At 41.4% G+C, this 15,132-nt stretch overlaps 1 long non-coding RNA gene across 1 annotated transcript; it reads right to left on the bottom strand.

The window, feature by feature from the left end:
• Positions 1-323: 323 nt before the first annotated feature.
• On the bottom strand, positions 324-3,381 carry LOC139080984 (uncharacterized). Its single transcript, XR_011535882.1, has 3 exons — positions 3,249-3,381; positions 2,974-3,051; positions 324-708 (listed from the first exon to the last, which is right to left on the bottom strand). It is a non-coding gene; the product is annotated as an uncharacterized lncRNA (long non-coding RNA).
• Positions 3,382-15,132: the final 11,751 nt, after the last annotated feature.

Raw genomic sequence — 15,132 nt, 5'->3', positions numbered from 1 at the left:
GGCATCTTAAACCTCCCACCTACTCAGGGTCTGATCTCAATGTCTCCTCACCAGGGGAAGCAACTAGATTTTAGAGGGGAACAGAGTGTAGGTCTCTCCAAAGCGACTAGGGAGAGGAGTCTGGCATCTTGGAGCGACCTAATACTTCATAACTATTCCCTTCCTGTTCTTCAGACTAAGGTGGAAGAAATCTGATATGCAGTGTGATCTCACCACCTCCCAGAGTCTGAGAGCTCTTGCACAGAATGTCAGAAGGAATGGGCTCCCCTCTCCAGGGTAGCCCAGGAAAGATGTATGGCCATAAAAACACATCAGACCAAAAGGACTGAATACACAGCTTTTATTTTAACAGCTGAGATAAGGCAGAAGTTTATTTTAAACATTTTTCTTTTTGCATTTTCCAAAATTATTGGCAGGCATAAGCAGGTAAGTCACATGATTTTTTGGCAAAGGCCACCTCCAGCCTGGCATGTCTCTTGTCAGCATCCACAGCCACTTTGACAGATCCACATCACTTCTGTGCCTCCCCAGCTGCCTACCGAGTAAAAAGCTCACCACGTTTTTGGAAACCACAGTGGGTTTTAGGTATTCATCTGTCTTCTTCCTGATGCTTGGTGTGGTGCTGCTGGGCTTAAGTTCAGAGTCTCCTGCATCCATGACTGGTTGACACCACAGATGGATTCAGGAAGAGAGCACAACTGAAAAAGCCTGAAAAAGAAGATGAACCTCACTTAATCCAGTGTATCCAGGCCACTCTTCCCCCTGCCACCTCCCCAACATAATCACATCTGTTTCCAGCATTGATATAAGAGGTTGCTTTTGCACATCATTGGACTTGAAATGCCAACTTTATCATTTCTTTCATTCTGTTATTTGCATGAGTCTGTGTTGAGAATCTCTGTTCTGTTCCATTAATGTATTTTCCACTCCTATTTTAATTGCTAAATCGATAGTTTAGATTTTCCTACGTTGGAGGGCAATGTCACTATCATGGCTACTCTTACATATGTTCTCCTCTGTTTTATTGAATAATCAGCTCATTTTACTTCATGGCAAAATCCTGTTAAGGTTCATGCCTGAATTCAGAGATTTATTTTGGGAAGCATTCATAAGATTACAATAATTAATTTTCCTATCCAGGATGAATTGGTATTTTTAGTGTCAAAACAGGAAACTCATAAAAAGGTTTCATGCATTTTTCCCTCTATTTTTAAAAAAGAAATTCACAACTGTTTTGTGGACAGTGTGAACTAAATTTATTATTTCTATTATTTCACATTTTATTCTTAAAGAAGTATATAATATCTTCTTTTGTATGTTTCACTTGTGTCCAATCTTACTTTTTTGTAAAATATTTCGGTGATTGACTTGGTTATTCTAAAGAGACATTCACTTAAAAAGAGAAAGGCATTTTTCCAATTTCCTTATTTGTATGAATTACAAGTATATGAATAATATGACATAAAATGCAGCTATTGAAAGAGATGAAGGGGTTCTCTATGTACTGACATGGAAATGATCTCTAAGAAATGGTAACTGAAGAAAGAAACTTGAAACCAGTATGTATCTTATCATCCCATTTGTCTTTCTTCACAGAGTCATCCATAGCGATAAAAGTAAATGCAAAGAATAAGATCGGAAAACTTTACAAAAACTGCTAAGGCATCTCTTCTGGTGTAGGGGTGTAAGATGGTGAAGTCTAGCAAAGGAAGGGGGATTATCAGTTGATCTCTATAAATGTAATTCTTACTTGTATTTTCTAAAACAAGAATGTAAAAATATGTGTAAATCAATTTTGTCAAATTCGCTCAATAAACCGAGATTCCTCAGAAGCATAGATTTGAGACACAGAGAGGTACAAACACCAAGGCAGGTTGACCCAGGCATAGCCTCTGTCCTCCAGGGAAGGGAGCTCAGAAGAAAGGCACCCAAAGCCCCAAACAAACGAAAAGTGAACCAGCCTATAAGTGGAGTTCCAAGCAAGAGAGCAGATGTAGCCAGGGCAGGGTCTCTGCCCTGTCTGTGACTGTAAGAGGTTCTCATTCGGGAGGGAAAGAGGAGGTGATGACACCTCTTCTCCAGTCTCTTAGGCTCCCTAGGCCTCCCCTTCTTCCCAGGAGTACATATGGTAACAACAAGAGTAACACCACCAGCAATACCAGACCTCTGCTCAGGGGTTCTGCCTCCAGGCACTTCCCCAAGGGCTTTACATCCTGCAGCTCAGGGGACCTCTAACAGCTTGTTGGGGCCACTGCCATGCCCACTTATCCAGGACAGGGAACTGAGGCACAGGAAAGGTATGTAACGGGCCCCAGGTCACATAGCTGGTATGTGGCAGAACCTGGATGTGAACCTAATTTGTCTGGCTTCAGCGCCCCAGCCCCCAACCCTTCAGGATGCCTCCTCTTGATCCTTGTGGAAGGCAAGGAAACAATCTTTGTCCTTCCATTTGGTTGAACACTGAACACATATCTCAGTGTCTTTCCATGGTTCTCTATGGGATGGGAGGAAACCTGGGTAACCGAGCCTTCCCTGCCATTCAAGGAAGGGCGTGTGGCCTGGGTCCCTCTTACAGGCAGCTGTGCCTCAATTTCCTCAGTGGTTATGTGGGACTGAGGGGGCAGCCAGCGCGGGGCCAAGTCACATCTCCTCATAACAGTCATTTTAGTTCCTCAGGGGAACAGCTCCATAAAGCACACAAAGCCCTGTCCTCACCATTATCCCTCTGACATCCCGTCAGAATCCATGTCCTACCTCTAGACAATACGCACACGGGTCACACTTCAATGTTAACTCTATAGTTGTTCCATATCAGAGACTCGCAAGGTAATACGGCATGAGAAGTACGACCACTCAGCAGAAATTTCTACAATTAAACACCCCATTTATGTGTACTGTGTATTATAAATGTAGTAATCTCAGAACTGTGGCCAAGGCTTGATGCAGAGATGGGGAAAGAGCAGAAACTCCTACCGGGAGCTGAGTTCCCTTGCACCTCTCTCTGGGTGATTGGATCTTGAGGCCACAATCACTGTCCGTTGTCCAGTGGACCTGTTGAAACACAGAGAACACTGTGAGGACATTTTGGTAACTCCTCACACAGGAGAAGTTGGAGTGGAGGGATTTTGCTCAAGCCAAGGAAGAGCTCTGAGGCCAAGCTAGCCGAGTATCCTATCCAGGGAACAGCTGTAGAGATGGTACCCAAACATAGGTAGTATGTGCCCCCTCTTCCAGCACCTCTCACTCACCGTATTCAGCTCTGAACACGGAGTAACCCACGTGGTTGTGGCCAGTGCTTGGATTCTGTAAACAGATGTGATTACTAGGTTCTGAACCACATTGTGAGTCATGATCACTCCTCTTGGTGCTTAACCAATCAGAGCCTGGGACTCAGGGAAGGTACCTTTCCTTTCCTTCCTTGCCTTCCCTTCCGGGTCAGTTGCTGCTCCTGCAGGAACAGTGTCTGCTCAGTAGGATGGGAGAGAAAACATCCTGATAAACCAAGATAATGTGGCATCTTTATCTGCCATCAACAAACTAATTGAACTAATGAACTCCAACCCTGCTGGGTAATGGGAGGGTGAGAACTGTCATTTGTCCAAAGTGGTAAAAATACATAACATGCAGAAGTGGTTAGGAACACAGGCTCAAGAGATAGGTGGTTTGATTTCCACTCCCAGTTCTGTGTGACCCTGGGCAAGTCTTTTAACCTCCCTGATCCAAAGGTTCCTCCTTTGTAAAGTGGGGATGACAACAATACTTCCTCCCGTTGGGAGTTTGTGAGGATTAAATGAGAAGATACTGTTAAGGCACTCAGAACAGCGTCTAGCAGGCAGGTAGTGCTCAGATGACCTTAGCATTCATCATTGTGGTCATCTCAGCCAACCTCCCTGGTTTCAGCAGTCTCAGTTGGATACATATTCAATCCCTTCGGAGTTCACCTCCCCAGTGGCACAGCTCCCTCCTCTCTGTCCCATTTCCAAAGAAGAGATCTTGGGCTAAGGCAAAGCTCGTGATCCTCACGGTATCAGAAGGGGCAGGGCTCCTGAGTCTCAAGCTGGTCTCCACACCATGGCTGATGGTCAGGCCCTCGGCTGTGCAATTACTTGTGTTCACTCAAAAGAGGATGTTCCATTTGTATCCCTGGAAGTTCTGCCAGAATCTGGTCTTGAGAACTTTAGCTGAATTATTCAGCCTGCTCCATATGCCCAGAGAAGTAGGACAACTACCCTTGCAGCCATGCCTGAGCTCAATTCCAGTTCTCATAGGGACTGGGGATCCCGAGGTCGGCCTGTGACCCAGATGGGCGCCAGTCTGGGCATCTGGGCTCGAGGTGCTGCTGCTAGTGATACTGGTGGTGCTCAGGGAGTCGTTACCCTAAGCAGGGACAAAACCATGAGATTGCATAATCTACAGACACACTGACCTGCAGCCTCTGCCCACAGTGTTGTTGGTGGCAGAGAGGTATGTGTGTGTCCTCAGGCAAGAAAATACATTTCTATTAATGCAGCACGGGGCACTGATGTAAAGGTGAGTTTTATGTCCAATTGGAGCAAGAGTGAATATACCAGCAGCAACACCCTGAAATTTAAAGGGTAATTGTATACTGCATATAACTGGTATGACATTTATCATTAATTTATAAGGATCCTGACATAATAAAAACATTGTGCTCTCTTACTTGGAAATCAACTTGTTGTTAGAGCACATTTTCCCACTTTACCTTGTTGGGTTAATAACACAAGCACTGACACAAGGTAAATGTGTGTCCAAACCCCTGTGCTGACACTTACAAGCGGTGAGTATGTGGGCCATGTGTATTGATCTATTTAAGCCTATTTTCTTATCTGTAATGTGCAGTCCTAATCACTTTTACCCCAGAGTTTGTCAAGAAATTGTCTGTAATCAAGTATATTACTCCATTTTTGATGTTTGACTACTGGTAGATTTCAACTCCCATCTTGGCAAGTCTGCCCCGCTCTCCTCAGAAAGCCTCAGTATGTGAGTAATAAACCTGTTAATACACTCTTGGTGCTTATGTAGCATCATCAGTCTTGATACCCAAACCAAATTTTGAGTGTGTGCGTGGGGGACGGTGTCCACTGCATCTCTGTGGGCTTACAACAACTATTGGTACAGTCAGCAGCATGTCTAGGTGATGAATACCACCACTGCTTGACTGTGGCTTCCTAACTGGCTTGGATGCCTCCTGAAAGGATGAATTGAGCTGCTGCCTATGAAAGCTTGCTGTTTGAGTTGTGCTCTTTTGTTCTACATTTGATGGGTCCTACCACGCCCCTGTTACTGATTTAACTAACCTAATTTGGAAATTTCAACAATTAGCACATAGAGACAGAATTATAAGATTGGGATACTCCTTAAAATGACCCTGGGTCATGTGTCTCATTCCAGACATGGTTATATATTTCAGATTGCATTGTGTATGAATTCCAGCATAAGTTATTTCTGACACTAGGCTCATGGAATGACTCTTACCCTATGCCGTTAGTTGTGTGTCTCAACCAGGTATTGGCCCCCATTCTATAGAGCACTCAACGGAAAACACAATGCCCTATGCAATATGTGTGCCCAGCAGGTGGTTGCTTGTATGGAAGAAGAGTAGTTATCATGTGGAATGCTGACTTCACACTCCTAAAAGCATATGGCTTTCTAGGGCCCTAACAAATGCCTTTGCTGTTTTTTCTGCCTGTGTCTCTCTTGCAACAGAGCTCCTGATCCTCAGCGTTGTTAGGGAAAAGTACTCATTGAACCCCTATGACACTAGAAAGGGGATAAAGAAACTTATAAATATGAGCAGAGTGAGCAGAGTAGAGAGGACCCGCCAAAGTATATTGAGAATCCACTGGAAAAAAAAAAAACAAATCTGGATACAGGGGAAAGAAAGAAAAAATTGAAAGAGAGGTTCACAATTTCACCCAGTTGGAAATCCAACATTTACTGAAATAATACATACAACAAAAAGATAAAAGGATGTTGGTCAGCTTTTATGCGTCTGAGTTCAGGCTTAAGTTTAACATCTGCTAAAATAAACCACCTGGTAAACATGAGGGGCTGGTCCAGTTGCATAGTGGTTAGGTTTGTGCGCTCTGCTTTGGCGGCCTGGGGTTCACGGGTTCAGATCCCAGGTGCAGACCTTCTACTACTCATCAAGTCACGCTGTGGCGGCGTCCCACATGCAAAACAGAAGAAGATTGGCACAGATGTTAGCTCAGGGACAATCTTCCTCAAGCAAAAAGAGGAAGATTGGCAATGGATGCTAGCTCAGGGCCAATCCTCCTCACCAAAATTAACATAAAATAAAATAAAATAAGATAAAATAAACCACCAGGTAAACTTTCATGGCCTTAATCAGTACTGGGGCTGAAAGTACAGTTATACCTGGGGATCCCAAAATTTAAGCAAAGTAGTCCCTATGCTCTTAGGGCAGTTACCAAACACAAAATAGAGGGCGCATAAATACAAGTCACTCTAAACATTAGTACTTTTGCCTTGCCTAAATTTTCCGTAGTCATACTGCCCATTGCCCTAAAATATCCCACAGTGAGCATAGACACTCTGACCTAAGAAGTAAGAAATTAAAATTAAGTCTTTGGCATTTACAATTGGCTTGACAAGATGGGACCCCATGAACTCCCCTCTCCCCTGCCTGAAATAGTTGATGAAGCCCAATATAAATTATTTTTGTGTGTGTGTTTTTTTTTTTGGTGAGGAAAATTAGCCCAACAGCTAACATCTGTTGCCAATCCTCCTCTTTTTGCTTGAGGAAGATTGTTGCTGAGCTAACACATGTGCCAATCTTCCTCTATTTTGTATGTGGGATGCTGCCATGGCCTGGCTTGATGAGTGGTATGTAGGTCTGTGCCTGGGATCTGAAACCACAAACCCCGTGTTGCTGAACCACAGTGTGCGAACTTAACCACTACACTACCGGGCTGGCCCCTGAAGCCCAATATAAATTAAAACAGGGTCTTGAAGAATTGAAACTTATTATGCACGATCTAGTTATACAAGTGATAATTATCCCCACTGCCTCTCCATTTAGTAGTCTAATTTGGCCTGTTCTAAAACTTGGGAAAAATGAATGACACTTCATGGTGGATTTCCTCAATCTTGATGTCAAGGTCCACCCATTAAGTCCTTGTAGTAGTTTTCCATTGCTGTTGTAACAAATTACCGCAAATACAGCAGCTTAAAACAATACAAACATATTATCTTATAGTTACGAAAGTCAGAAGTCTAAAATGGGTCAGGAGGACTGTGTTCCTTTTGGCGCTCTAGGGAAGAATCCATTCTTGCCTTTTCCAGCCTCTATAGGCTGCCCACATTCGCTGGCTCGTAGTTCCCATCACTCCAACCTCTGCTTCTGTAGTCACATCTCCACCTCTGACTCTGACACAATTATTGACCAACCCTCTCACCACCCACAACATTAAAAAAAAAAGCAACATCTTTTAGTCATTTTTGGCTTCTGGAGACAACATATTCCTCATTTAAAAATTTTGCTTAAGCTCACTTATGCTGATATGTTCAAATAAGCCTGCCTTTAATGGGGCCCCTCCAGCAAAAGGCCCTAGAATCTGTTCAAATTTCAAGACAACAGGCACTCCTGTTAGTGCCCCCTAGAGACCCTTTCACTGTAGAGGCTTTAGAAACCTTCTTCTAAACTTCTAGGAGTCTCTAGACCATCTATGATAGCATGAGTCACCCAAGATCTTCTGATGTAAGCACTTGGCCCCAGGCTATATGACATTAAAGAGGCAGTTGGTGACCACATACTGGGCTCTCCTAGAAATAGGCCCTGATTTGTTTACTCCCCAAACCCAGCTACCAGTTATGCTTTGGGTGACGGAAGCAGCACCCCATAAGCTGGGTACAAACACCAAGATCTCCCTCCTACATGATAGAGCCAAACTTGGCCTTCTGGAATATCCCACCTTCAGGAAAATGTATCTTTCTTTGCCCTTACTCTCTTGCCAGATGCTGTAGTGCTGAAGTAGGTCATTCCTCTCCTGGAACCCTTGACTTAATGGAGAGGCCCTTGGAATGAACTGACTGTAAAGCAAAGGGAGTTTTTAGACCTCATCTCCACCATCATATGTGGTGGAGCTTGACCAAGAAGCCTCTAAAAAGGATGAGACTCAAGGATCTGCACAAATGATTGAATTTCAGGCAGTTGTCTTAACACTGGATGCCCTTGCCAATAATTTCCTGAATCTGCAAATTATTACAGACTCTTTGGCCATTGCCCAAGGTCTGATCCAGCCAATGGCAGCAACAGAAAGTCCTTATCCAAGGTTGCTGACATTGGGATAAAGAACTTTGAGAATTTCTTGCCTCACAGATGTCAAGAACATAAATCAAGGGTGCAAGCCTGGTTCAACATTTGAAGAGTGGTTAAAGCAATCCATCGAAATAAGTATAAGGAGTGGTAACAGAAAACCTGGCCCCTTACTGGATGGGACCATGAAGAGCATCAGCCCCTCTAGCCAACTTGGGGCTTCATGGGCCAATGAATTGAAGGAGGAAAAAGGACAACAGAGACATCCCTGCAAGCTCTGTTCTTCCCTACCAAAGAAGGCAGTTGAGGCTCAGAAAGGGCACTGCCAGGGGACAATCTCCAGCCAAAGACACTCAAGTTCCATCGTGGGTGGCATCTATGCTGATGCAGTTCCAGTCACCTGGTTCTTCCAGAAATCCAAAGGCCTCAAGACACCATGCCTGAGAACATCACTTGGTTTGTTTGCCCCTACAGCAAACTCTATCCTTGCTCCCTGGGAGCATATCCTGGAAAGAAGGCACTCTTCTAGGCACATTCACCTCACCTGACATATATTCTGGAAACCGTGCCAGAATGCTGGAGAAACAGTTTTGAAAAGGGCATGAGTCATCCTCCAGAGTTTATAGCCCACTGCAGAGTCCCAAGGTGGCTCCGAAGCTAATGGAAGTTGTATGTGGGGTGAGCTGACTTCTACCTCAGTTACCTGCATCTGTCTTTTGGCATTTCCTGATTTTTCCTCCAACTTTTAGGTTTTAAAGCTTTCAACCCTACAGAAAAGTTGAGGGAATAGTACAATGAACACCCATATCCCATTTACCTAGACTCAGCAATTGTTTCAATTTTATTATATTTGATCCTCTCTCTCATTCTGTCTCTCTTACACAGACATACTTTTTCATAGTTACAATTCTACTTTCAGTCTATAATGAAAATTCCCTAATTGCTCCAATACCATCCTTTGTGTCTCATTTCTAATCAAAGATTGTACAACACATTTCCTTGTCGTGTCTCCATAGTCTAATTTCACCTAGAAAATATCTATACTTCTCCATTATTTTTTCTTACAAGATAGTGACATTTTTTAAAAGTTCATTCCAAGCAGAACACCTCTGAATTTAGATTTGTCTGATTTTTTATTTTTCTTTTTTTTTAATTTAATTTTTACCGAGTTAATGATAGGTTACAATCTTGTGAAATTTCAGTTGTACATTATTGTTTGTCAGTCATGTTGTAGGTGCACCACTTCACCCTTTGTGCCCACCCTGCCCCCCACCTTTCCCCCAGTAGCCACTAATCTGTTCTCTTTGCATTTTTAAATTCCTCACATGAGTGGAGTCATACAGAGATTATACTTCTCTGTCTGGCTTATTTCACTTAATTCCCTCAAGGTCCATCTGTGTTGTTGCAAATGGGACGATTTTTTCTTTTTTACGGCTGAGTAGTATTCCATTGTATATATACCACATCTTCTTTATCCAATGATCTGTGGATGGGCACTTAGGTTGCTTCCACATCTTGGCTATTGTAAATAATGCTGCAGTGAACATAGAGGTGCGTCGGACTTTTGGAATTGCTGACTTCAAGCTCTTTGGACAGATACCCAAAGGATATCTGGGATAAAGGGATAGCTGGGTCATATGGTAGTTCTATTCTTAATTTTTTGAAGAATCTCCATACTGTTTTCCATAGTGGCTGCACCAGTTTGCATTCCCACCAGCAGTGAATGAGGGCTCCTTTTTCTCCACAACCTCTCCAACATTTGTTACTGTTTGTTTTGGTTATTTTTGTCATTCTAATGGGTGTAAGGTGATATCTTAGTGTAGTTTTGCTTTGCATTTCCCTCATGATCAGCGATGATGAACATTTTTTCATGTGCCTATTGGCCATCTGTATATCTTCTTTGGAGAAATGTCTGTTCATACCTGCTGCCCATTTTTTGATCGGGTTGTTTGATTTTTTGTTGTTGAGTTGTGTAAGTTCTTTATATATTATGGATATTAACCCTTTGTCGGATGTATGACTTGCAAATATTTTTTCCCAGTTAGTGGGTTGTTTTTTTGTTTCAATCCTGTTTTCCTTTGCCTCAAAGAAGCTCCTTAGTCTGATGAAGTCCCATTTGTTTATTCTTTCTATTGTTTCCCTTGTCTGAGAAGACATGGTGTCCGAAAAGATCCTTTTAATACTGATGTCAAAGAGTGTACTGCCTACATTTTCTTCTAGAAGCCTTATGGTTTCAGGTCTTACCTTTAGGTCTTTGATCCATTTTGAGTTTATTTTGGTGAATGGTGAAAAAGAATGGTCAATTTTCATTCTTTTACATGTGGCTTTCCAGTTTTTCCCAGCACCATTTCTTGAAAAGACTTTCTTTTCTCCATTGTATGCCCTCAGCTCCTTTATCAAAGATTAGCAGTCTGTGGATGTGTGGTTTTATTTCTGGGGTTTCAATTCTGTTCCATTGATCTGTGCACCTGTTTTTGTACCAGTACCATGCTGTTTTGATTACTGTAGCTTTGTAGTATGTTTTGAAGTCATGGATTGTGATGCCTCCAGCTTTGTTCTTTTTTCTCAGGATTGCTTTAGCAATTTGGGGTCTTTTGTTGCCCCAAGTGAATTTTAGGATTCTTTGTTCTATTTCTGTAAAGAATGTCATTGGGATTGATTCTGATTGGGATTGTGTTGAATCTGTAGATTGCTTTAGGTAGAATGGACATTTTAACTATGTTTATTCTTCCAATCCATGTTCATGGAAAGTCTTTCCATCTCTATATGTCGTCATCCATTTCTTTCAGAAAAGCCTTGTATTTTTCGTTGTATAGGTCCTTCACGTCCTTAGTTAAATTCACCCTGAGGTATTTTATTCTTTTTGTTGCGATTGTGCATGGTATTGTGTCCTTGAGTTCTTTTTCTGTTAGTTCGTTATTAGAGTATAGAAATGCTACTGATTTATGTAAATTGATCTTATACCCTGCAACTTTGCTGTAGTTGTTGATTATTTCTAAGTTTTCCAATGGATTCTTTGGGGTTTTGTATATATAAGATCATGTTATCTGCAAACAGCGAGAGTTTCACTTCTTCCCTCCCCATTTGGATTCCTTTTATTCCTTTTCCTTGCCTAATTGCTCTGGCCCAAACCTCCAGTACTATGTTAAATAAGAGTGGTGATAGAGGGCATTCTTGTCTCATTCCTGTTTTCAGGGGGATGGCGCTCAGTTTTTGCCCATTGAGTATGATGTTGGCTGTGGGTTTGTCATATATGGGCTTTATTATGTTGAGGTAGTTTCCTTCTATGCCCATTTTGTTCAGAGTTTTTACCATAAATGGCTGTTGGATCTTGTCAAGTGCTTTCTCTGCATCTATTGAGATGATCACGTGGTTTTTCTTCCTCAATTTGTTGATGTGATGTATCATGTTGATTGATTTGCAGATGTTGAACCACACCTGTGTCCCTGGTATGAATCCCAGTTGATCATGATGTATGATCCTTTTGATGAATTGCTGAATTCTGGTTGCCAAAATTTTATTGAGTATTTTTGCATCTATGTTCATCAGCGATATTGGCCTATAGTTCTCCTTTTTCGTGCTGTCCTTGTCAGGCTTTGGTATCAGTGTGATGTTGGCCTCGTAGAATGTGTTAGGAAGTGTTCCATCCTCCCTAGGTTTTGGAATAGCTTGAAAAGCTGAGAGTTTGGAATAATTCCCCAGGAAAGCCATCTGGTCCTGGGTTTTATTCTTTGGGTTGCTTTTGATTGCTGTTTCAATCTCTTTCCTTTTGATTGGTCTGTTCAAATTGTCTGCTTCTTCTTGACTAAGCTTTGGGAGATTGTAGGAATCCAAGAATTTATCCATTTCCTCTAGGTTATCCATTTTGTTGGCATATAGTTTTTCATAGTATTCTTTTATAATCTGTTGTATTTCTGTGGAGTCTGTTGTTATTTCTCCTCTTTCATTTCTGATTTTGTTTATTTGAGCTTTCTCTCTTTTTTTCTTTGTAAGTCTGGCTAGGGGTTTGTCAATTTTATTTATCTTCTCAAAGAACCAGCTCTTTGTTTCATTGATCCTTTATACTGCCTTTTTTGTTTCAGTGGCATTTATTTCTGCTCTGATTTTTATTATTTCTCTCCTTCTGCTGACTTTGGGCTTTGTTTGTTCTTCTTTCTCTAATTCAGTTAGGTGTAGTTTAAGATTGCTTATTTGGGATTTTTCTTGTTTGTTAAGATGTGCCTGTACTGCGATGAATTTTCCTCTTAATACAGGTTTTGCTGTATCCTATATGAGTTGGCATGGCATGTTATTATTTTCATTTGAATCCGGGTATTTTTTTTATTTCTTCTTTGATTTCTTCAATGACCCATTGCTTGTTCAATAGCATGTCGTTTAGCCTCCACCTCTTTGTGCCTTTCTCAGCTTTTTTCTTTTTCTAATTCTAATTTTTTTCTAATTAATTTCTAGCTTTATAACATTATGACTGGAGAAGATGCTTGTTATTATCTCAATTTTTTAAAATTCGTAGAGGCTTGTCTTGTTTCCCAACATATGGTCTATCCTTGAGAATGTTCCATGCATGCTTGAGAAGAATGAGTATTCTGGTGTTTTTGGATGAAGTGTTCTATGTATGTCTATTAAGTCCAATTGTTTTAGCTTTTCGTTTAGCTCCACTCTTTCTTTGTTGATTTTCTGTCTGGATGATCTGTCCATTGCTGTTAGTGGGGTGTTGAGGTCCCCTACAATTATTGTGTTATTTTTGATATCTTCTTTTAGGTTTGTTAATAGTTGCTTTATGAACTTTGGTGCTCCTGTGTTGGGTGCATAGATATTTATAAGCATTATTTCTTCTTGATGAAGTGTCCCTTTGATCATTATATATTGGCCCTCTGTGTCTCTCTTTACCTGCCTTATCTTGAAGTCTGTTTTGTCTGATATAAGTTTTGTGACACCTGCTTTCTTTTCTTTGCTATTAGCTTGGCGTATTGCCTTCCATGCCTTCACTTTGAGCCTGTGTTTGTCTTTGTAGCTGACGTTTGTTTCCTGGAGGTCACAAATTGTTGGATCTTGTTCTTTAATCCATCTTGCCACTCTGTGTCTTTTTATTGGAGAGTTCAATCCGTTTACATTGAGGGCAATTATTGATGCATGAGGGCTTAATGCTGTCATTCTGTTACTTGTTTTCTGGTTTTCCTGCATTTCCTTTGTTTCTTGTCTTGTGTGTTTTAGCCTACCCATTCACTTCTGCAATTTCTTATGCTGGGTTTCTTAGCTTTTTTCCTTATTTATGTTTTGTGTCTCTGTTCTGTTTTTTAGTTTAGTGGCTATCTTGAAGTTTGTGCATTCAGAATCTCGTGCATAACATAGTCCATTTTCTGGTGGTCTCTTACTTCCTTAGCCTAAATTGATTCAGTCCCTTTCCTCCCCCCCTCCTAAATTATTATTTTCATCTCTTATTCCAACTTGTGTTGTGAGTTTGTGCTTAGAGTGATAAGATTGCCTTTGCTTTCCTTCCCTTTATCCTAATGCTATAGTTGAATATTTGCTATCCTATTCTGATTCTATCTATTTGTCTCCCTACTCTGTTTTTTGTGACCCCTTTCTCCCTTTTTTCCTTTTTTCAGGTATGAGGACCTTTTTGAGGATTTCTTGTAGTGGAGGTCTTATGGCTATGAAGTCCCTTAGCTTTTGTTTGTCTGGAAAAGATTTAATTTCTCCCTCATATCTGAAGGATATTTTTGCTGGATAGAGTATTCTTGGCTGAAGATTTTTATCCTTTAAAGTTTTGGATATGTCATTCCAATCTCTCCTAGCTTGTAAGGTTTCTGTGGAGAAATCCACTGAAAGTCTGATGGGGGTTCCTTTGTAGGTTGTTTTCTTCTGCCTTGCTGCCCTGCGTATTCTTTCTTTGTCATTCATTTTTGCCATTTTTACTACTATATGCCTTGCAGTATGTCTTTTTACATTGACAAATCTAGGAGATCTGAAAGCTTCCTCCACACACATTTCTCTCTCAATCACTAGATTTGGGAAGTTCTCTGCTGTTATTTTGTTGAGCACACTTTCTGCTCCATTTTCCTTTTCCATGCCCTCAGGAATACCGATGCTTCTTAAGTTGCATTTTCTCATTGAGTCAGCTATTTCTCTGAGGTTTTCTTCAGTGTTTTTATTCCTAGTTCTCTTTCTTCCTCTGTCTGTAGCCATTCAACTTGTCTATGTTCGATTATGCTAATTTTCTCCTCTATGGTGTCTACATGGGCATTCAGGGAATCCATATTCTGTTTTATCTGATCCATTGTATTTTTCACCTCTAGTACTTCTGATTGATTCTTCTTTATAGTTTCAATCTCTTTTGTGAAGTAACTCCAGAACTCATTGACTTGTTTTTCTATATTTCCCTTTACCTCATTGAGTTTTTTGATGATAGCTATTCTGAATTCATTGTCACTTAGTTTACCTATTTTCAAGTCCTCAGGACGTACTTCTGTATTTTTATTGTTTTCCTTTTGGACTGGAGCTTTTATAAATTGCTGGATGGTAGAGGAACGGTTTTTGTGCATGATGCCATTATTCAGTTGCAGTTACAGCCTGTCGTCACTAGATGGGGAGGTAGAGAGCCGTGCATTCTGAGCCCTCCACCTTCAGCTGTGATGATGGTGCACAGTGCGGGTTGGAGGAGGAGGGGCACTTTCTCTCCTGGGCAGATCTGGATTCTGATCAGCTCTGTTCTCTGGTTTCCTGGGGCCTTGGCTTGATGGGGTTCCCCCCACGCAAAAGCTTTCCGCAGTTAGAGGGTTTCCACTGCAAGAGTCTGTGGGAGTCCTGGATGATACCCCAGACGGGCGGCCCCT

Source organism: Equus przewalskii, chromosome X (genome assembly GCF_037783145.1).
Source record: "Equus przewalskii isolate Varuska chromosome X, EquPr2, whole genome shotgun sequence".
In the NCBI taxonomy this organism is placed as follows: domain Eukaryota; kingdom Metazoa; phylum Chordata; class Mammalia; order Perissodactyla; family Equidae; genus Equus; species Equus przewalskii.
The sequence above is the reverse complement of the archived record's forward strand: the minus strand, read 5'-3'. Positions and strand labels throughout refer to the sequence as shown.